The sequence below is a fragment of the Chelonoidis abingdonii genome, chromosome 10 (genome assembly GCF_003597395.2).
Source record: "Chelonoidis abingdonii isolate Lonesome George chromosome 10, CheloAbing_2.0, whole genome shotgun sequence".
In the NCBI taxonomy this organism is placed as follows: Eukaryota; Metazoa; Chordata; order Testudines; family Testudinidae; genus Chelonoidis; species Chelonoidis abingdonii.
The window spans coordinates 28,696,180-28,720,227 of NC_133778.1; the positions used below are offsets into that span (position 1 = coordinate 28,696,180).

Genomic DNA, 24,048 nt, shown 5'->3' on the forward strand with positions numbered 1-24,048 from the left:
GGGAGAAGAGGGTTCACAGTCATTTAAACCTCCCCAAGCACCCAGAGAAGAGATGCACAGCCATTAAGCGGTTTCAAGAGTTGGCCTGCTGCCTACTTAGCATAAGTGCTCTTAAAGATGACCTTTTTCTTTCATAGTTGCTATGTGTTTGTTTTATTTAATTTTTTCTGTTGTAATGGTGCAGTCTTGAATAATCATCATACTTAAATACTAACTTAATATTGCTAAACAAGGTAATTGTTCTTTCATTTTTTTCAGAAATTCATTTCATTGTTTTCTGTTTTTCTGAGGTAAAATAACTTAAGTAACTTGTGGGTTTTTTTTTTTTTTTGTAATTAGGCATAAGTATCTAAGGCTATGCCTACTGGAAACCGTGCTGTCTTACTTCTGTTACTCTTCTAATAAATTAATGCTGTCAAATATTTGACCATTTTTGACATCATTTGACTGGTCAACTTAACAATTATTTTTGGACAATTCAAATGCTCAAACCTGAGAGTGACTCAGATTTCACCATATCCATATTTTCTGAGATTATTTTTTTATTAACAAACCAAACCAATAATAATATAAATAAAGGTCTGATTCTGCAAACCTACGCAGTAATCTGAGTAAGTGAGTCTATCCTACATAGGCGAACAAAGGATTAACAAGCATCTGAGATCATTATTGGCCTATCTTGCTGCACCTAATCAGACTTCATTTGTTATTAGACCTAAGACAGAGATCCAGAAGAGAGAAGGTAGACCATTCCCTCTCTCTTGGAAGGGTTTGGGAGAAGGCAGATTGAAGAAGGTCACAGGGATAGAATTAACACCTGTAGTGGCAGCAAGGTACAGAGAGGCAGTCTTGAGGGATCAGTATTCCAGCAGAGAAAGAAGGAGCTGGGAGGACCTTGGGAGAAGACAGAGGTGAGACTACAAGTGCCTAGGAGGTAGGAAGAGGCTCAGGGAAAAGCTGTCCATGAAGGAGCAGACCTAGCTTCTTAATACAGGGTCTCTGGGTGGGGACCAGAGCAGAGGGTGGGCCTGGGTTCCCTTAACAGCCCTGAGGAAGGGGTTGTCACACTGTCTTGAGTGGCTCATGAGCGAGGATACCACCTTCAAGGCAAACTGTTAACAGCAGGGCACACACCTCAAAATAGTTGTGAGTTCTCCACTTAGATTTCACCAATGAAGTAACAAGTGTAAACTCCTCTGTATACAGCCAGGGTGGGGTGGAAGATTGAGCTTAAAGAACAGGCTGAGGGAGCAAAAGAATCTTTTGTGTTGAGATGTTTCTGGACTTTTTGTTGTAAGGGGTGGAGTTAAAATGTGACCTGATGGGAGGGCCAAGTTACGAGAAGAAAGTTCACTGCAGGATCTGAGTGACCATTGGCAGGGGGTACAAGAGTGGAAAGAGTTGCTACACCATGAGGAGGGATGGCAGCAGTGAGACTGCAGCAAGATTTTGCAGAATCTTGGCTGAATGCAGGGATCTACAGTCAGCTTTTCGCGCAAGATTTTATTTTAAACATTAATCTAAAATTCACATTGTCTTGGCTGCAGAATTATAATTGCAGTGAAATATGCTGTGTAGACAGGATTTTTATCTATCTTTAATTACTTAGAGCCAGAATCTGCCTTTTAGAAATAAAAATATTTAAGTGGAAAATTTGTATGGCTCTTCCTGTATTACACGGGCAACTAACGTACTGTGTACAGCTGTAGCAGTGGTTTGGAAATCCATCCTTCAAAAACACATGGTCAATATTCTATATGTAGCTTACCCTGTCTCTTGTTAGTTTAAGGTCTGGCTTTAAAACACCCAATAGCTTCGCAAGTCATGGCCTTACTTGAAAGTACATAGTCTTTCCTAATTATCATTTTTGAAAGTCATTTATGTTTGTGCAGAAAGGCCACTGTACAAAAGCTGACTTGAGTTTGTTTCATGGTAAACCATCCAATGTTGTATTTATCCCAAACTGTCATTCATCATAAATATGGTAAGAAATGTAAAAGATGCTCTGGCAGTGCAACAGTAGAAGGAAAACAATGCTGTGTACATAGGGATATAATTAGGACCCTACCAAATTTACGGTCTATTTTCATCAATTTCATGGTCATAGGATGTTAATGGTTTCAGACATTTACATCTGAAATTTCATAGTGTTATAACCATGGGGTCCTGACCCAAAAAAGGGTGTGTGTGTGGGGGGGAAGGTATTGTAGGAGGGGTCACAGTATTGCCACCCTTACTTCTGTGCTGCTGCTCTTGGAGGTGCTGCCTTCAGAGCTGGGCAACTGGAGAGCAATGTAAAGCGCAGTTTGGAGGATTGCATGGTATGGGGGGGGTTCACTTTTGGTGGGGGCAGGGCTGGCCTTACAGGTGGGGGACTGCCCAGGATGCTGTGGTCAGGGGGGTGCTGTGGTCCCCCCCAACAGCCACCCCAAGATCCCTTTAACCCCTGAGTGCTGGGCCTAGAGCCAGGGAAAGAGGCTGGGACAAGAGCGCTGCACCTTTATAGAAGTGGGAAGCCACCAACATTGGAACTGACGGGAAGGGGGCCATGCCCCCCACTTTTTAACATGGGTGTAGTTTTGGGGAGAAGAGACAGCATTGTCCCCCCAAACTGCAGACCTTGGACAGGCACAGAGCTGTGCTGGCAGGGCTGCGCTGCATGGCAGGGGAACAGTGGCTTGCAGTTTGGAGTGGCAGTGTCACCCTCTGCCCCCCAAACAATGCCCATGTTAAAAAGTGTGGGGCATGACCTGCTGGTCTCCCTGGTTCTGGTGCTGTCATAAACAGATAGCTAAGGGTTAATGTCTCTTTCACCTGTAAAGGGTTAACAAACAGTGACCTGCAACACCTGACCAAAGGACCAATCAGGAGACAAGATACTTTAAAATCTTGGTGGAGGGAAGTCTTTGTTTGTGTGTTCTTTTTCTTTGTCTATGTTCCCTCTGGGATCTGAGAGTGACCAGACGTACTACAGGCTCTAATTTTCTATTCAAGTAGTAAGTGCAAGTAGAAAGGTGGTTTAGTCTTTTTAATTGGTTTTCTTTATTTGCAAATGTGTATCTGTCTGGTAGAGTTTTAATGTGTATTTAGCTGGAAGTATTTTAAATTGTATTTCTGCTGGAGGAGGCTTTTTCTCCAGTTTCTATAAGCTGAAAGACCCTGTAATATTCCATCTTGAATTTACAGTGATTATCTTTATTCTTCTTTCTTTTATTAAAAGCTTTTCTTTTAAAATACCTAATTGATTTTTTTTCCTCTGGTTAAGGCTGAGGTATTGAGTCTGTGCTCACCAGGGACTTGGTGGGAGAGAGAGGAGGGGGGAGGAAAGGTGAGTTTCCTCTGTGTTTTAGATTCACAGAGCTTGAATCTGTATTGCCTCTGGGTGAGGGGGAAGGCAGGAGGAGGGGAAGGGACATTCCTCCCTGTTTTAAGATTCAAGGAGTTTGAATCCCAGTGATCGTCCAGGGTAACCCAGGGAGGGAAAGTCTAGGAGATGCACTAGTGAGGGAAAGAGTTTACTTTCCTTGTATTAAGATCCAGGGGGTCTGGGTCTTGGGGGTCCCCAGGGAAGGTTTTGGGGAGACCAGAGTTTATCAGGAACTCCAAGTCCTAATTGGTGGCAGCTTATCAGATCTAAGCTGGTAATTAAGCTTAGAGGAATTCATGCTGGTACCCCGTTTGTTTGGACTCTAAGGTTCAGATTGAGGAAAGATACCATGACAGGTGCCATTGGCTGGGACGTCCCAGATGGGGGCTCCTACTGGTAGCGGCTGCTCCCTATACGTCTGGGGAGCGATGGGGGCAGGAAATGGGGCAGGCTGTGGATCTTCCTGCAGCTGTGGGGAGGTTTCCAGAGGTGGGTCTGACCTGACTCCAGGAGCAGCCCCTGCAACAGCGCCTGCAACAGAAGAGGAAGTCCCGTCCCTCCCCAGCCCTGCCAAGTCTAGGAGCTGGATCCTGGAGCATGGTAGGAACCCTGGCTGGGGCATCCCCAGCCCTGCCCCACCCTGGCAGATCTCATGGGGGAAACTATGGTCCATGATGCATTTTTCCTGGCCGTGAATTTGATAGGGCTTCACACAATTGAGTGTGTGACTTGGAATTAGGATATCATTTACAGTGACTGAATTTTAGATTCCTGCCCCTTTGTTAGAGCTAGGGGTCTAGCACAGCTCAGCTATGTAGTTAGGATTCTGTGTATGCTACCAAAGTGGTCCTGTGACATGCTTATAATTGCCGTACAGACTTACTTGTAAACATTTAAAATAAGAGTTAATTTGTTGGCAGCAAATCATGTGTAAAGAGATCCACACAATTGCACAGACTAGTTTGAGAGGGGCTTGCAGTCACCCAACAGTCTCCCTACCCTGGTAGGTCCTCCTGGTGACTACTGCCTCTGTGTACTTGTTCAGAGGATGAGTAGGCAGGAACTGTAGTGAGAGGGGTGACACATAGGTTGGGAGCATCAGGTGTGGAGGGGATTCTGGTCTGTCTGGGGGAAGTATAATGAGAGCCTGGAATAGAATCTGGAAATCCTGATGCCCAATCTCACCTGCCTTGACAATGGAACTACATTTCCCTTCTATGTTTGGGCCCAGGGCCTGGGACTCCTGGCTGATTCCAAGTCCTCTGATCTAACTGCTGCATCATGCTGCTGTCTTGCTGGAGAATGTTTCTATATTAGTGAGGGGTGGGGGAAATAACATTTTGTGGGGCTGGTGATTTGACACCTGAGAAAACAGTTTTGAAAGGAGGAACAATACCTTGGTTCTTCCATGATGCTGGGGATCACTAGTGTCTAGGGCAGGACTCTGGCCATTGCCTTTGCTAGGGGTAGAGCCTTGCTGGGCTTCTCTGTTGTTACTGGAGTCTGAGTCATTGTCCTGGACCCTGACCTGCTTCCTCCTACCTGATTTTCTTTTTGAAAGAGATCGTCTGTGGGTCTCTCTGCATCCAAGTGTCTTTGTTCTCCATCAGTTCCTGAGTGCTGTTGCTAGGAGTAGTGTAGTTTTTGCTTTTTCTGCACTCTCACTTCTGTGTCATTGTGTGTGTCTTGGCCTAAAAATCAATCTTCATGATTTCAGTGTAGTCAGGGAGTGGGGGCATTGACCACAGCAGCTGAAGGGCATTCACTTTCACAAACACAAATGTTTGGTAATTGAGAAATCTCTTGAGCAAGAAGAATGGTAGGAGTATGCAAATACATAGTCAAGGAGAAGGCTGGGGACTCTGCCAGGCCACCTTAGGGATGAGCCAATTGGATAGCTACACAGAAGCCTGTGTTTCTAGAGGTTCTGCTTTTTACCCCCTCTTGGAAAGCACCTAAGAGTTTGCTCACCCAGTGATTCACTACACCCAGCTCCCAGTGAATTATGGAATCCCAGTTCTCAGCCAGTTGCTATATCCCTCCCTACTCCTACCTTCTACCTGGAGAAACTCTTCTGATGCCCAACAATGACAACACTCCAACTCCCCCATCAGTTGCTAAAACCTTTCTACATCACTCGTCAGCAGTAAGCACCCTGACTTGCTTAAACATCATTCCCTCCTGGTTCCACATATTCTGGCCCCAAGTCTCACTTCACACAGAGGTACTTAAAAGCTACTAGACTCTGGTTCCTCTGAGGAGATGAATGGACGTGCAATAGACAATGTTTCTTCATGCTGAGCCTGGGACAAAGATCTGAGGGTAATAGACATCGGTCTGGCAGGAAGGATGCCACTAAATGGCATATGGTTGGGGCTGAAGAGGAAAGAGAAGGTCAGAAACAAAGCAGGAGGATCTGATGCTATCAGCGGAGTTTAAGAGCAAGAAGATGGGGCTTATATTAATACACTGAGGGATGCGTGAGAGAGAGTGGGGAGAATGAGGAGTCCACACATAACTAATAGTAGCATTTATTGAGTTATAGACTTCTGTTCCAATAGGAACTTTATTGATAGAAAGTGCTGGCCAATGGTCTGTGTAGCCAGTATCCTCTCTCTGACAGTGGCTGGTGCCAGATGCTTCTGGCAGTCAGATGTTTACGGACACCTGGAGCATGGGGTTGTGTCCTTTACCATCTTGGCTAATAACTATTGATGGACCTATCCTTCACGAACTTCTCATTCTTTTTTTAACCCATTTCTACTTTTGGCCTTCACAACATCTCATGGCAGTGAATTTCACAGGTTGACTGTGTGTTCTGTGAAGAAGTACTTTCTTTTGTTTGCTTTAAACCTCCTGCCTATTAATTTTATTGGGTCACCCCTAGCTCTTGTGTTACATGAAGGGACAAATAACACTTCCCTATTCACTTTCTCCACATCATTTGTGATTTTGTAAACCTCTGTCATAGCCTTCTCAGTCACCTCTTTTCTAAATTGAACTGTCCCAGTCTTTTTTATCTCTTCTCATTTGGAAGTTTCTCCGTCCCCATGTAATTTTTGTTGCCTTTCTCTGCACCTTTTCTAATTCCAAATCATATTGTATCCAGAGGCAGGAATAAAACCCAAACCACATCTTCCCCGCCTTCCCATAGTATTCTAGGAATTTGTCCCATTCCATATCTGATAGAGCTGAACTCTCCCTTCATTTGGATTAGGCAATATTGGTTCCTTTGGCACAGGGAAACTGGTTTTTTTTCCTCTCACTCTTGGAAAGCTGTCAGAACGATCCTCCCAAGCACACAGCTGGAGTCAGATGGGGAGGAGGAGAAGTGGATAGAACAAGTCTAGGTAGAGGGCCAGTCCCTTCTAGACTAAGTGATATATCACAGACAGTGCAGGGAATTAAAACCATGTCTCCTCAGTGTTCAGTAGCGCTCCAGCCATTGGGTCAGACATACTGGGGGGCAAGGGGTCTGTAAGTGGGAACCAATGTATAATGCTGTTGCACAGCCACACAATTGTGAAGTGTTCTTAGACAGAAATCTAAAAAAAGTTGTGCTCCAGAGTCTCAGCTGTCTATTAAAATATTGTCTCCAGCCCCTCTGGTTATGAAGAAAACCTCCTAAATATGAACCAAGTGATATCTGCCTGAATCTGCAAACAAAGAGCCCTAAGCGAGATGTGAACTGTCCCATTCATCACAATTGAGTATCAACTCTGAGGCCCAGTGATGGCAATTTAAATGTAAGCTCATGATCTGTGGACTCTCAGCTCAGGCTGTCTACATACAGCCTATGTTGGCAGAACTTATGTCGCTCAGTGGTGTGAATATTCTACCTCCCTAGCGACATAAGTTACACCAGCATAAGTGTTCGTGTGCACAGCGCTGTAGGTAGGAGAGCTTCTCCTCCCAACTTAGCTTATACTGCTCACAGAAGTGAGTTTTTTATTGCCAACAGGAGAGCTCTCTCCCACTGGGCATAGAACGTCTTCACCACACATGTACCAGTACAGCTGCACTGCTGCAGCGCTGTACGTATAGACATGGCCTCAGTTCATCTTCCTGTAGGCCACAGAGCTTGTGTTTTCTCTTGCTCTCTCAACAACCCTACCCTAACAGCTCCACTATTTGAGACCCCCTCCTCCATAGCCACCATAGTGACTGATAAGAGCCTGAAGGAGGTGGATGATCTCTCAGACAACGAATAATTACAGTGAGAGCTGGAAGTGCTACTGCAGAAGGCAGTCTGTAGCAGCTGATGGAGGACATCCAGGAGCAGACCTCTGAGAGTATGTCTACACAGTAATGTAAGCCTAAGGTTAGCAGGACTCAAGTCAGCTGACCCATATCAGGGAACCCTGGGCCTGAGTGTCTACACGGTGTTTTACCCTTGGTTAAGGATTTTCTGCCCTGTGCTCAAATCTAGGGCTTTGGCATCCACACAGCAGGGCACAGACCTGAGTCAAAGTAACCCTATCCCAGAGTGACAACATTCTAGCCCTACGAACGTGTTGCACTGTGGGAAAACTCTACTGTCCACCCTGTTTCCTAACTCTGATGATGCTGTTGATAAAACTCAGGTGCCCATAAGGAGAACGCAAACTGCATAATTAGCTCCTTTGCTAGATGTCTCAGTAGAATGACTGCAGTTTGAGAAGGCTTTATATTGAATTGCCATCTAATCTGAGAATTGAGCTCTCCATCTCTGGGCTGAGTCATATTAGTAGTAAAATGCCCATGTGCACCTGTTCTGAGGATAAATGGGATGTCGCTCTCAAACTATTAAAATGAAACTTTGCAATTCATAATGTTTAAAATGGGATGTTCAGTGAAGGTGTTTTGGATTGGTTGGTTTTTTATTTATTTTTGGCTGTTTTGAAGTTTGACCCAAAATGTGGTTTTCAAAGGATAAACACACATGCTTGGCTGCTGCTGGCTGCAGAACAGTGAAGTGTTCCACCAGAACTTCGGGTGCAGTGTGCTCCAGGATCCCGTGGGGATCCCTTATCCCTGCCCTGCTGCACTCCAGGAGGCAGTGATAAGAGATTCCCGGGAGGCCATTGGGGCTGGTTCCCACTCACCACCCTCACACTGCATGCTGCCTAGGTGACTGCACATGCAACCCCAGGTGGGCACCCAGGAGCAAAGGACAGAAAGTGGAGCGGGACCAAGTGCCTGCCCTGCAGTGAGAGGGTGAGAGGGGGACGACCCCCATGCTGAGCTGGGAACTCTGCTGCCTTTGAGGATCTGGGCTGTAGTGACTAGAGTCACAATGCTGGAGGCATTGAAGTTTACATAGTAAGAAGCATTCTCTTCTCTGAAGAGCTTTCAGTTTAAATAGACAAGACAGACAAACGCTGAGCAAGGGGAGGTATTATCGCTACTTTATGGGTAGAGAATTGTGGCATAAAGAGATTAAATAATTTATTTACTGTGTAATCTTGAACCTGTATCACAGCCAGCAACGAACCCAGATTGTCTGAGTCCCAGGCCAGGGACTTAACTACAAGACTGTCCTTCCTCTCACAGTCTGCTTAAGTGCATTACGGAGAAAAAAGGAAGAGAAATAAGGGGGAGTCTGAAAATTGCTGATCCCCTACTGGAATGCTTTTCAAGAAACCAAAGAACCCTACGCTTCTCTCTAAGACAAACAGCTACATTTCCCCCCCCACCCCCCCCACCCAAAAAAAGAAATAGCTCTGTGTAGAGATCTTGGACAGAAAAAAAATCTCTGTGTGACTGAACTGTTGGAAGCTAGATCGCTGTGCTCCATGGCCCAGAAACTGACCGTCACAGGTCACTCTGCCGTAGAGCTGTCACATTGTGTACACACCATCTCATTGTTAGGTCACCTGGATGACATCCAAGGGTCCCAAGCTCACAGGTTCAGATATACAGTTGCACTGGCACGTCTCCTAATGTTTAGTGAAGGTAGATTTCATGGTAGTGTCACTCCATATTAATTGTACTGTTAAGTGGCTTCCTGTATGGCCAGAATAACAGCAGTCACTGGGTGGGTACAGCAGTCACCGGGTGGGTGATATTAAGTCATTCCACTCCCAGGAGCAATAGGCTCAAATATATAGCTCTAAAGAATAAAGTAGGACAATGAAAGGACACGTCTTGTCACTGAACACTGTAAATTAGCCAGGCAAGGTGTTATCTTATATTGTTCCTCAATATACAAAAACTAACAGACCTTTGAACCATTAAAATTGAATTTGGGGGTGGTTTGGAATGTAATTCAGGGAATGAAATTGCACTGGCAGTGTTTTGTCTCAAATATTCTGCTACTTTAAAGTCTTACTATCCACATTTCAAGTGTTTATGCTTGTAAACAGTATTTATAAAAATTTGTAACACCCAACTTCCATATACAACTAATATTTCATAAAAGCTACTGTTTATTTTTCCTGGGAGATGTCTTGGGGTGGCAGATGTTAAGCTCCATCTCAGTGAATGCTCAGTCTGGAGAAGAAACCTCAAACTCCTTGCTCATTCTTTAAACCCAAAGCATAGTCCCCCCACGAGAGACATTAGGCCCTTCACCCTGATAAGTGTGATTTCAGCCATCTCTTATAGATATGTTGATGGTCCTGAAGTTCACATTAAATGCTAATACATCCGGCATGCTCTGGAGATCCTAATACAGCATGACAATTTGCCCTGTATATGTATGGCTGGATCCCTGCTATATATTGAGGAAGTACAGGTCTAAATTTTCATTGTTTTTATTGACTCGGGGTATGTCTATACTAGAAAGGTAAGTTGACCTATTTTAGGTTGACTTGCAGCCACTGTAGTAATTACTGCGATGGTGCATGTCCACACTACCCTCCTTGGGTCGGTGGTGAGCATTGTCATCAGGAGAGCTTCCACTGACCTAAGAGGGGTGGTGTGAGGAGCTGAGAGCCTAAGAGGCTCTCAGCTCTGCTGGCAGCTTCCTGCCGGGAGCCCAGCTGCCTCACAAGCTCCCAGACTCCCGGCAGGCTGCCCCTCACCTCTGCTCCCTGTTTCTCGCTGGGAGCGGGCGGAAGCTGCCTGGGGCTTCTCACCTCCCGTTCCCGCGCAGGAGCAGGGAGGATGCTGCCCAGGGCTTCTCTCCCAGGGAGCGGGGAGGGGGGTGGGAACCGCCCAGGACTTCTCACCCCTGAGAAGGGAGGGGTAGCTGGACTCTAGCTGCCAGGCTTTCTTGTCAATTTCACAGCTCCTGCCATGAAATTGACAAGATAGCCAACAGCCATGGAAGGCAGTATCTGTGCTACACCAACATAAGCCTTATGCCTCTGGTGGAGGTGGAGTTGTTATGTTGGTGTAGTAGGGCACTTACATTTGCAGGAGGAAGGCTGTAGTGTAGGCAGCAACATAATTAGGTCAACATAAGCTGCTTTATGTCAACCTGTGTAGTGTAACCAGCCCTTTCCCCCCATTTTATCTGCTCTCCCCTTTTTCTGTTCTGTTCTCCTCTTTCCTTAACCCTTGCACTGACTCATTTTTCACCCCATTCATGTTTTTTAAGACAATAAATTACACATTTTACATCATGCTAGGAATAAAAGAAACCTCATTAAAAATACAAGTCAAAGATCTGATCCTGCAAACCCTTTTCTCATGCCCTAGTTGCTGTTCATGTTTTTATTGAGAGTAAGCATGACAGTTAGGACTCATTTATCCTAAAAAGGAGTGAAGGGTCAAGCTCTAGTGCATGGGAGAGGGGTAGCTCAGTGGTTTGAGCTTTGGCCTGTTAAACCTGGGGTTATGAGTTCAGTTCTTGAGGGGGCCACTTAGGGAGCTGGGGCAAAAATCAGTACTTAGTCCTGTTAGTGAAGGCAGGGGGCTGGAGTCAATGACCTTTCAAGGTGCCTTCCAGTTCTAGGCGATAGGTATATTTCCAATCATTATTATTAAAAGGCATCAGCTAACAGCTTTTTTCCTCAAAGTTTCATTTAAAAAATGTGTCTAGAAGTTACATATTTTGATCCTCAAAGCTCTAACTGCAGTGAAATAGGTTGTGTAATCAGCTTATTTTTTAATCCTTGTCAGATTTGTCTTTAATTACTTAGAGTCACAATCTGCTTTTTTAAGTAGAAAACTTTTATGACCCTGCACTGTAAGAGCAGTGAATTTTGAACAGCTGTGGTGGTGGTTTTGAAATCCACCCTTCAAAAACACATGGTCAGTGCTCTGTACATAACTTGCCTCGTCTCCAGGGATTTTTTGTTAATTCAAGGTCTGACTTTACAACATATAAGGGCTACCCTATTAATGTTTTATTTTCTTGAAAATACATAGTTTGCATAACTGTGAATAGCCCACTCTGAAGAGCCTTTGTACAGTATTTGTTCAAAACGATCAGGATACCACAAAATTCTGGAAAATCTTTTCATGATGGACCATCCCAAGCAGTACTAACCAAAAATGTCATTAATCACAAAGATGGTTTGATGATAAATGCAATGGGTAAGCCTGCTGCAGCAACATAACAGTAGAAAGAACAAAATGCTGTGTACTTAGATTAATAAGAGTTTCACAGATGCAGAGCAAACAGAAGGACCTTTAGTGTTTGTCTTTTCAATGTCAGTAGGTAGGATTCTTCTGTGTCACTGCCCTTTATCCCTATAATATAATAAATTGTAAATGAAAATCAGGAATTATGATGTAGAATTTTCAGTTACTTTTGAGGCATGTCCTATCCTTGATTTTAAACTGTGGGAAGACATGTGGCCTCAGGATATGGCACAACTGATAACTGATGTCGTGCCATGGCCAAAATGCAGTCGTTTGATGTTTCTCGCTTTACTGGCTTTTTCCACAAAATGCTGTAAATTTTGCATACTTTGGGAATTTCTGTTCACTCACAAACAACGCTATAAAGCCAATTAAAAGAAAATAATATCATTTTCCTCATCTTAGACTTCTGGCATTTAAAATGAGAACCACCAAGTTGTATTGAATTGTCATTACTCACATCGCTAGGTGCATCTTATCTCAGAGTGCTGCTCAAAGGAAAATGGGTCCAGTATTTTCACATAACACAAGTACTGCAGAAAAACTGCCTGTCATAGGTGAACAGTAAGTTGTTTTGTAATAATCTATTTACTGATTTGTACACCTAGATTCTTCCAGGGTACGTCATGTCTCCAAACAAAATTCCTGCATGTTACACTGTATGCTTTTATCTATCCAGTCTAGCAGGTCTGTGGTTGCTTACACATAGATCAAGTGTAGGCAACCTATGGCACGCGTGCCAAAGGTGGTATGCGAGCTGATTTTCAGTAGCACTCACACTGCCTGGGTCCTGGCCACCAGTCCGGGGGGCTCTGCATTTTAACTTAATTTTAAATGAAGCTTCTTAAACATTTTAAAAACCTTATTTAGTTTACGTACAACAATAGTTTAGTTATATATTATAAACTTGTAGAAAGAGACCTTCTAAAAACGTTAACATGTATTACTGGCACACACAACCTTAAATTAGAGTGAATAAATGAAGACTTGGCACACCACTTCTGAAAGGTTGCTGACCCCTGGCATAGATTGTGGCTTCACAGCTGTGGATGCCAAAGAGTACAGATTATTGGAGATAACATTAAAGTTCAAATTGAAATTTTTCTTTCCAGATCCATCTTTTTGAGGTGAGTGCCCTAACTAGCAAGGTACAAAGTCATTCTCATTCTTACTCTCTCTCTGGCTCAATGAGTGACTATTCAAGTATTTTGTACAAATCACCTGGAAAGACTGAGAGAGACCCACCCCAGAATAGCCCATAGCCTGGTGATTAGGGCACTCTTCAGGGCACCCATCCTCCCTTAGCCTCCATGCAGACTGCTATGTGATTGCTCCTCTTCTTGCCATGATGGTCTGGTATTTATGCTTCTCCATCAGTGGTGGTGGCCTATCCTCTGCTGTGATACTCTGTGGCTACAGTGGTGTAGACTTGGCCTGCGGGAACTGCTCCTTCAGAGCCTGAGAGAAACAAAAGTCAGTTAGAGCTGTAACTGAAAGGCTCTGCCTGAGAGGTTCCAGGCTTTTTTCTCTGAATAGCCATGAAAGAAATTTGGGTTCGTTTCCCAGCCCATATCAGATACTGCTGTGGCTGTGCAGGTGGGTTCTTCATATAGTGGGGTGGTTTTGGCTTTGTGCTACCCTGCAGGAAACCTGGGTATGATTCTGGCCCAGTCAGTAGAGGTCACCCCTGTGTCAGTGAGGCAGTAAGATCCAATGGTTAGTGCTCTGTGCGCCCAAGTGGGAGACATAGTTGGAATCACAGCCTTGACCTTCACAATAGGTAAGGCCTGTGTCCTGTGCTGACCATTAGACCTGATTTATGTAGTAAGGATCTTGAAAAAAATGCTGTAGGATCCCATCCTTCCCCAAGCATTCTCTTCTCACTGCTCACCCTCTGCAGTTCATTCCATCACTATAATGTTCTTTGACTAATACATTTATTTTGGGTCAAATTTCTGCTGCCCTTATTTACATTGACTAGTGCCTGACTCTGCAAGATGTCCCACTGAAATCTGTCATGGCAGCATGTAAATGGTTCACAAACAGTGTTGGGGGAAGCTCCAGGTTTTGGCAGCTGTGAGGGGACAGCTGAGTCCACATGACCATCAGACATCTCCACCGTCCAAAGCCTGTCTTTTTTCTGCATCCCACCCTTTGAGGACCTGGAGATCTCCATTTCCGTCATGTCCCTATGCTTTGTACTCTCATTCATCACCACACTTATCTTGTTTCCTTGTGTGTGCATTTTCACCACTGTCACCACCACTCCATGTGAGGCTGCCAGTGCAAGACGAAGCTCATTTTCTCCCCACTTCAGTGGCTTGGTGTGCAGCTCTATGACTTACTTCAGATGGAGGAAGGGGATGTGGAACAGGAGTCATGAACCATGTCTTCAAAGAATGTTCAGAATCTCCTGCACCACAGAAATCTATTTCTTTTAGACAAGTCTGTATCAGCAACATCCCAGACAGTAATACTAGAACTGTTCCCCCACTACGCCTCAGTAAGCAGACTCCATGCATCTCTGTTGTCTCAAAGTGCCCTGTAAGGACAGTTTTGCATGGAGTGTATAGTCATGATGGGCTTCTCGGTTCTCTGCCGCTACGTATGTGATAGGAGGTTAGGCATTCTAAGAGATCTCTTCATTGATAGACCAGAGCCCTATAGACCACCTCCTTCCCTGAGGAGGGGCCTGAAGGGGAACATATGTAGTGACCAGCTGACTGACAGCTGAGCCCAACCATGTCACTTTCTATTCACTTTATGGTGGTGTCTTTCTCAGAGAATGTTATTCTTTTGCCTAATCCTTTTGCCAATTAGATTTAGAAACTGCTTTATGCAAAGGGTAGGGGCAGACTGACCTCTAATCCCACCGGTGTCCTCAAATGGGTCTCACACAAATTCCTGGTGACAGGTGGACCCAGGGCTGGCTCCAGGCACCAGCGGAGCAGGCATGTGTCTGGGGTGGCATATGCTAAGGGGCAGCATTCCGTCCATTCTTGGGGCGACACAGTCCAGGCGGCTTTTTGTTTCTTCTTTTTTTCAGCTTCGGCAGTTTGGGCACGGCAGTCCGAGCGTGTGTTTTTTTTTTTTTTTGATTGGGGCAGCAAAAATGGGAGAGCCAGCCGTGGGTGAACCTAGGCTAAAGGAGGCAGATGATAGAGGAAACACGGGATGCCATAATTTGTGCGGTCAGAGGCTCTAGAGGGAAGGAGCTCTCTGCTTCCATCTGTTGGTGAACAGGAGGAAGAGACAGACTGAGCAGCTTCATCTGCATGTTTGCTACCCACCATCCCAGTATAAACATTTTGATTAAAATTCAATTATTTTGGGATAAGGGGTAACGAAATTCATTATGCTTATTGTGTGACTAAAGGATAACAGAACTATACATAATATTATCTAAGGCCTGGTCTACACTACGAGTTTATTTCGAATTTAGCAGCGTTAAACCGAATTAACCCTGCACCCGTCCACACAACGAAGCCCTTTACTTTGATATAAAGGGCTCTTAATATCGATATCTGTACTCCTCCCCAACGAGGGGAGTAGCGCTGAAATCAGTATTGCCATTTCGAATTAGGGTTAGTGTGGCTGCAATTCAACGGTATTGGCCTCTGGGCTATATCCCACAGTGCACTATTGTGACTGCTCTGGACAGCAATCTGAACTCGGATGCACTGGCCAAGTAGACAGGAAAAGCCCCGCAAACTTTTGAATTTCATTTCCTGTTTCCCAGCTTGGAGAACTGATCAGCACAGGTGACCATGCAGACCCAGAATCACAAAAGAGCTCCAGCATGGACCGTACGGGAGATACTGAGTCTGATCTCTGTATGGGGAGATGAATCTGTTCTATCAGAACTCCGTTCCAATAGATGAAATGCCAAAACATTTGAAAAAATCTGCAAGGCTATGATGGACAGAGGCCACAACAGGGACTCAACACAGTGCTGCGTGAAACTTAAGGAGCTGAGGCAAGGATACCAGACAGCCAAAGAATGAAATGGATGCTCACGGAGGGAGGGGTGACTGATGACTGTAGCTATCCCACAGTTTCCGTACTCTCTGAAAACTATTTGAATTCATGGCTGAGCTCCCAAAGCTTGAAGGGTCAAAAACATTGTCACAGGTGGTTCAGGGTATATGTTGTCAGCCCCTTCCCCTGTGAAAGCAAAGGGAAAAAAATCGTTTCTTGCCTTTTTTCAGTGTCACCATATGTCTACTGGATGCTGCTGGCAGACGCGGTGCTGCAGCGCTACACAGCAGCATCCCCTTGCCTTGCCTTGTGGGTGGCAGACGGTACAGTAGGACTGGCATCTGTCGTCATCGTCCCGTGGGTGCTCCTGGCTGGCCTCGGTGAGGTCGGCCGGGGGCGCCTGGGCAAAAATGGGAATGACTCCAGGTCATTCTCTTCTTTAAGTTTTGTCTAATGGAGATTCCATCCTGCCTGGAATATCATACCAGCTGGAGGCTTCTGCCTCAGGCTGCTCTCCCCAGTCAGCAGCACCGCACGGTCGTGCCTACCCCAGCCTACTCCTTTCTACCAGGGCTCACAATCAGATACTTAGACCTCTACATTTTGCTGCAAATAAAAAAATTAAGCTGCCATTTAGAACATACATATCCTGGGACATTTTGTGTTTTACCAGTGTAAACTAAAGGCCCACACACAAATGGAGATTCAGTCCTGCCTGTGCTTCTATCCTAGTGCTTGTCACAGATTCGCATTTTCAGCTATAGGCTGAGTAAGTGCAGAATGGTGGTTCACTTTACTTTGCATTAAGCCAGCCACCCTCCCCTCCCCCCTTTGATCTCTGCTTGCAGAGGCAATAAAGTCAGTGTTGTTTCTTATTCATACATTCTTTATTACTTCATCACGCAAGTGGGGGGATAACTGCCACGGTAGCCCAGGAGGAGTGGGGGAGGAGGGAAGCAATGGATGGTGTTGGTGCAGGTGCACCTCCTAGAATGGCATGCAGCTCATCATTTCTGTGGGATGTCTGGGGCTCTGACCCAGAGCAGCTCTTTGCCTCTCTGGTTCTTTAGTAGACTTGCCTGATATTCTAGGCAGGACTGACTCTTCATTAGACAAAACTTAAAGAAGGGAATGACCTGGGGAGTCATTCCCATTTTTGTCCAGGCGCCCCCAACCGACCTCACCAGGGCCGGCCAGATGCACCCATTACAGCAGCAGATGGTACAATATGACTGGTAACCGTCTTTGTCAACTTGCAAAGGAGCAGACGGTACAGTAGAGCTGGTAACCGTCATTGCTAACTTGCAAAGGCAAGGGGATGCCGCTGTGTAGCACTGCAGTACCGCGTCTGTTAGCAGTATCCAGTAGACATACGGTGACAGTGAAAAAAGGCTGAACAGGCTCAATGGTTGCCGTGCTATGGCATCTGCCCAGGAAATCCAGGGAAAAGGGCGCAAAACGATTGTCTGCCGTTGCTTTCATGGAGGGAGGATTGACTGACGACATTTACCCATAACCATCCGTGACAAATTTTTGGCCCCATCAGGCATTGGGATCTCAACCTAGAATTCCAGTGGACAGGGGAGACTGCAGGAACTATGGGATAGCTACACACAGTGCAACGCTCCGGAAGTCGATGCTAGCCTCGGTACATGGATGCACACCGCCGAATTAACGTGCTTAGTGTGGCTGCGTGCCCTCAACTTTATACAATCTGTTTCCAAAAATCGGTTTCTGTAAAATTGGAATAATCCCATTGTGTAGACATATCCTAAGTGAAGGGTCACGATAAAAATCGCAGTCTTGCACTACAGAGTTGTGTAGGTTGGACACAATCCATAGGGAAAGACAAGGGTTCTATAGTGCAATGATAGAACTGAGTGATCTCTGGAAAAGAGCCTCTTTTTCAGCACCACTAGATTTGTAATCACAATAGCTGGGTTAGGTGGTGGAGTCTCTGGACTGGACCAGGCAGCACTTCCCCCGGCATCTGGAGATGGACCTGTCTGAGTGTACTCCTGGACTTTGGACCTTTGCTAACCACTGACAATAAACTCTGATGGGATACAGCAGAGAGGGAAGGGGGAACGTGATGCGTTAAAGGGATATTTGTTCATTGGAGGTTCACACTCATGCGGGGAAACTGAGATGAAGGACTCATGCCAAAGGTACTGTAAGAGTGGGTGCTGTACTTCTGTTTGATTTATTGTTGCTGTGTTTTCCCAAATGAATGTGAAGTTTGTTTTCTCTTGAATACATTTTTCCTTGTTTTATTCATACTTGAAGCATGGGAGAGGGGAAGTTTGTCTGTTAAGGGCATCCAGGAAAGGAATTTAGTTTTCCCAAGATTCTGGGTGGAGGCTTGAGCTGATATGTATATTAATTTTAAGAGGAATCCCCAACTATTTGAACCTGGCTCCTTTTACTGCTGGCAAGGAAAGGGTTACACTAGCATTAAGAGGACTTTATGCATTATTCTATTTTTGCTGTTTTGACACATTTTTATAGAACTGTATAAGGTGCTCAGTAAGTAAACATGTCTTTAAAAATATTAATGTAACTGCTTGCAATGGATGCATAAGACCAGTTACATCTCTCCAGGGCTGCATCTTCCCATTCCCGTGTTTCCTGGAAGAAAGAGAGGGGGGTCTGTTGGAGATGCAATTCCCAGGGCAGCTAGGACTGTATGCCATGTATCCAGCTCAGAAGTGGGCCAGGTACAGAAAGAGCTCCTTTCCCTGAGAACAGACAGAGAATTAGAGGGAGCTGAGAGGGCTTAAGGGCCCTTTTTGTGAAGAAAGAGGTAAATGAATGAACCCATTTTTTGTTTATTTTCTCATTTTAATGCATTGGGATTTTGAGCTGGGAAAATCCTGTGAAGTCCTGGAGGGGTAAAAATCCAGAATACTAGGGAAGGAAAAGCTCTAGTTTGGGGAAAACACTAAGACTCCACTACATGCTACTTCAGAGGAGACTGAAAAAGGAAAAGATTCAGTTAGGGGAAATGTATTTGTGTGATGGTTCTCAGGGAACCCAGGATTATGCATCATCTTGTTACCCCCTGCCGCTAATGAGAGAGAGCCTTTCCCCTGATGGCTGGGTGTTAGCTGCTTAACACGTCCAGCCTGTTAACTCTCAAGCTCTTTCCTCTGAGCTATGCCAGCCCTGTCTTCACCTTGCAGCCTAACAATAGATTCACCCCAGTGTCTGAGACCCTTTAAAGCACTCACTTGTGACATCCAGCCTCAACACTGACTACTCTGATCCCAAAGGAACAGTGTACTTGAAACTACACTGGTAAACCACACAGCACTTGTAATAAAACAAAAGGAGGCTTAAGAAAGAGTAGAGATTCAATTAAAAACAAGAGAGTGATGGAAAAAAATAGTTACTATACAAAACAATATCATAACATGTGAACTAGGACCTACACTTATTAACATTATCTTTCCTATCTAATAAAGCAGGTTTCCCCCTCCAAAGTTCCGTCTTCTTGCAGAGTTTCCTGCAGACCAGGACCTTAACTTGCATGGAAACACCGCTGCTCCACAAGAGTTTCCTTTGTGAATGGATAGAGAGTGCCTTTCCACACCTTCTGTTATACTGAAATAGTCTTTTGTCTTTATTCATAGGGAGGGTGATTTTGTTGCTTGTAATGTTCCTTTTTTTAATGTGCAAGTGATAGAACTGAGATGGAGTAAGGCTAGACAAATTGGCCTTGTGTTACATCACCACTAACAAGCAATGCTGACAGCTTCCTTCTACTTGAATGGGCCATCACTGATACATTCTATCCCCTGGTGATTAACTTTTACTCCATAAAGCACACTTTCAATACAGTTACATTAAATATTACTCATACATGAATCTCACAATAATTGAGTCTTGATAGGTTATGACCTTTCTATAGGTACCTTACATGTGAACGTTTATGGATATATACCCTGCAAGGTATGTGTTTGGTATAAAGAGTTTGTCAAGTCTGAGACGAGTTGTTTGCAAAGAACAGCGGACCCTTGGCCTAGGGGGCCTGTGGGTTACAGTTTGTCTTCAAAAGAACATCTCAGGTGTGGTCTTTTCTTTGTCTATCTTGTCCTGCCACACTGATTCTGGCAGAGGGCGTTGTATTTAGATTTGAATAGGCTCCATAGACATGGCCCATTTGTTTGCTTTGTCCTGCTGTGCTTCCATTTGGGGTCATTTTTGCCACTGGACGTGTATGTAGCTCCTGTTCAGTTTAAGGGGAGGGCAGAATGTGATTCTTGGTGTTTATTTAAGCATCAGGTAAAGAAGCACAATATACTTGCAATTGTCAGTTTAAAAAAGCGAGTCTGAATTAGTTTCAGGTGCCACACCAATCCCCCTGAATCACCTGCTAATTCTGGTAGTTTAACAATGCAACTTCACTGTCTTTTAATGTTGTTTCTCTCCCCATTGCTGTGTCAAAGGGCCGCACAAACAAAATTGGAATCTGACTTTATAGGGGTAAACAATAAAGCTGACTAGACAACTTGAAAAAATAGATTAGAGGAAAATCAGCTTATTCTCTTTCACATACAGTAATCTAAGGTATTAATTGTAATAATAAACTGTGTTCAGACTGAATCACGATATTTAAACTGATAGCTTCCTATTAACTATGGAACTAAGGAAAATCTGGTATTTTCAAGCAGGTGTGAATTGCATATCTGTCACAGGATGGCACTAGAGTTACATCTTGGTAATGTAAAATACTCCTGAGAAGAAATGCTATCTATAAATGAGTCATTTTCCTATTTTGACAAAGAAACTAACATACTAGGCCCCCCTCCCCCTCCCCCCAAAAAAAAAGTGCTCTGTGTTTCTGAGGTCTCTTTTAAAATGTTCCATGTGGAAGACGTGTGACTCATGCTCTCAGTGTATAAGTGATCTCACCATCACCTCCCCACTTTCTGCTGGCTGAGCAGCTCCTGGAGGATTTGTTATAATAAGATTTTTCTCTGAATTTTAAGGTGTATGTTACAAGCCGTGGCTTAGATTTCTTTGCAGCTCATCTCTCTCCTTGTGCCCCCCTTTCTGTTCTGTTATTTTTAACACTCCTACAGGTGCACAAACATTACAAAAATCTGAAACAGCTTTTTGTAGCTGAAGCAATAAGAGACACTAATGGTTTTCAATATGTAATACTGTATCGGATAAAGGGCTTCACAGATTCCAGCTGTTGATCAAATGGTCTTTATTTGATTGAAGTGAGGGCTTTATGATGCCTAGCTCTGATTTCCTTGCTTAAATTTACATTTACAATATGTAAACTTAAACCACATGTCAGTATACATCCACCAAGGAGGCTTCTTTGTATACAATTATTTTGGTTCCTATTTCAGGGCACCCTAAGGGAACCAACCCTAACCCTAGACCAGAGAACCTGACTAACCCCAACTAATCCTAGCTTAGGGATCCTTGCTACCCTCCATCCTAGCCTGGGGAGCCCTAACCTCTGTAACCCTGACCTTGGCCCCAGAGGCCCTCCTGCGGTTGATGAAATCTATTCCCAGCTTACATCTGAACAGAGTGGAAAATAATAATTTGGGTTAGAAGGGAGGAAGTATTGTTAAGGCACAGCAATGGGAGTCAAGAATCCTGGGTTCTGTTCCTTCTGCTGCCATAGAGTTCTTGTGTGTCCTTAAAAACAAACACTATATTTGTCTTAAAGGGGGAAATTCTGGCTTCCTATGCAGAGACAACTGATTCGTAGATTCCAAAGTGAGAAGGGACCATTTGTGATCATCTAGTCTGACTTTCTGTGTAACAAAAGCCATAGAATTTCTTCTAAAATAATTCCTAGAGCATACTTTTTAGAAAAACTTCCAATCTTGATTTAAAAATTGTCAGTTATGGAGAATCTACCACAAACTTTGGTAAATTGTCCCAACGGTTAATTATCCTCACAGTCAAAATTTTACACCTCATTTCCAGTATGAATGTGTCTAGCTTCAGCTTCCATCCATGGGATCATGTTATATCTCTTTCTTCTAGATTGAAGAGCCCGTTATTAAATGTTTGTCCCCCATGTAGATACTTATAGGCTGTAATCAAGTCACCTCTTTACTTCTCTTTGTTGAGCTAAATGGATTGAGCTCCTTGAGTTTCACCATAAGGCATGTTACTAATTCTTTAATCATTCTTGTGGCCCTTCTCTGAACCCTCTCCAATTTATCAACATCCTGCTTGAACTGTGAACACCAGAAGTGGACTCAGTATTCAACCAGTGGTTGCATCAGTGCCTAATACAGAGGTAAAATAACCTCTCTACTCCTACTTGAGATTCCCCTGTTTATACATCCCAGGACTACATAAGCTATTTTGGCCACAGTGTCACACTGGGAGCTCATTTTCAGCTGATTATCTACCATGACCCCTAAATCTTTTGTCATAGTCAAAACAGGTTTTGTGTGCAAAGGACTGATTATGAGGGTTGTTAAGAGATTGAATCTTCCCCTCTAACCTGGAGGCAGGATGTGGGGTAAGTACACAGGTAGGCAGTGGTCCATACTACAGCCTTTGGACTGTGCTGCCTATTGCACAGGTTGCAGGTGTGTTAGCTGTGCCTTTCCCCACCAAAACCATGGAGAGAGCAAGTGAGATTGGGTCCCCTTGTCTGACATCTCTAGTTCCATTTCCTCCCACCTTATAGTCACCTTATGAAGCAGAGACATGGTGGTTTTGTTGCTTTCAGGGTGTTTTGAGGTCATAAGAAATTCATCCAAGTCTCTTTAAAGGTCATTGTAGAAAGTAAGTACACGTAACCTGCTTTTTGTAAATCAGGAACAAAAGAAGTTTCTTATAACCACAAAGATGTTTTTGTATATACTGCAAAGAATCATATGAACATACTGTTAATACATAAATATTTATTGTCTGCATGTAGAATCACTGCGTGATTGGATTTGCAGTTCTGGAAAAACGTGCACTTTGCTGGAGTGAATGCATTTGGAGTTCCAATAAATAAACTTTGCTTACAGTATATGTGTAAGGACGAGAATTAAATTTATTTTGAATATGTAGTCACTGAAGGCCACAGATGTAAATCCTTCAGACATGGGATGCAAATTCTTCCTAAACTAATTCACACTTTGTAGAAAAACTTGCTAGCCTTTGTGGTTTTACCCACTGTGTTTTGGTTGCAAGAGCCACAACTTTTTGTAAATGCCTGTTTCATTAAAACTAAAGCCTACTTTAGTGTACTGAAAAGAGCTCAATCGTCTTCGCTAGCTGACTTCAGAAGAGCTGACTGGTGTGACTAAGGGCAGTAATAGGCCTGTTGTCTTGTACCAATGCAACCCCATTGAAGTCAGTTGTATAAGTGAGAGAAAAATTTGGCCCAATATGTCTACTCTAATATGTTTAATGTTTTACTTTGGATTTTAAGTAGGGTTGCCAACTTTCTACTTGCACAAAACCAAACACCCTTGCCCTTCCCCTGCCCGACCCCTCTAAGGCCCCGCCCATATCCTGTCCCTTCTCTGAGGCCCCGCCCCTGCTCAGTCCATCCTCCCCTCCATCTCTCACTTGCCTTCCCCACCCTCACTCAATTGCTTATTTTTACGAGGCTGGGGCAGGGAATTGGGGTGCAGGAGGGGATGAGGGCTCTGGCTGGGGGTGCGTGGTCTGTGGTGAGGACAGAAATTAAGAGTTCATGGTGTGGGAGGCTGAGGCAGTGGGTTGGGATGCAGGAGGGGGTGAGGGCTCTGGGGTGCGGCAGGGATGAAGAGTTTGGGGTGCAGGAGGGGGTTCCAGGCTGGGGAGTGGAGCCGAGGGGTTTGGAGTATGGTAAGGGACTCTGGGTTGAGATAGGGTGTTGGGGTGTGGGAGGGGGTACAGGCTCTGGGCTGGGGGTGCAGGTTCCGGGGTGGGGCCAAAAATGAGGGGTTCAGGCTGCAGGAGATGGCTCTGGGCTGTGGCAGGGGGTTGGGGTGCAGGGAATGGTGAGGGCTCTAGCTGGGGGTGCGGATTCTGTTGTGGAGATGAGGGATTTGAAGTGCAGGAGGGGGTTCCAGGCTGGGGGTGGGTGGAGCTGAGGGGTTTGGAGTATGGTAGGGGGCTCCAGCTTGAGGCAGGGGGTTGGGGTGTGGGATGGGGTACAGGCTCTGAGTTGGGAGTGTAGGTTCTGGGGTGGGGCCAGAAGTGAAGGGTGTGGGAGGGGGCTGCAGGCT

General features: G+C 44.7%; 1 long non-coding RNA gene across 1 annotated transcript in view; it reads left to right on the forward strand.

Annotated features, from left to right (window-relative positions):
* Positions 1-22,511: 22,511 nt before the first annotated feature.
* Positions 22,512-24,048, forward strand: part of LOC116837839 (uncharacterized) — a 92,058-nt gene continuing 90,521 nt past the window's right edge. The window contains exon 1 of the long non-coding RNA XR_004376797.2: positions 22,512-22,627. This is a non-coding gene — a long non-coding RNA (uncharacterized LOC116837839). The remainder of the gene's footprint in view (positions 22,628-24,048) is intronic.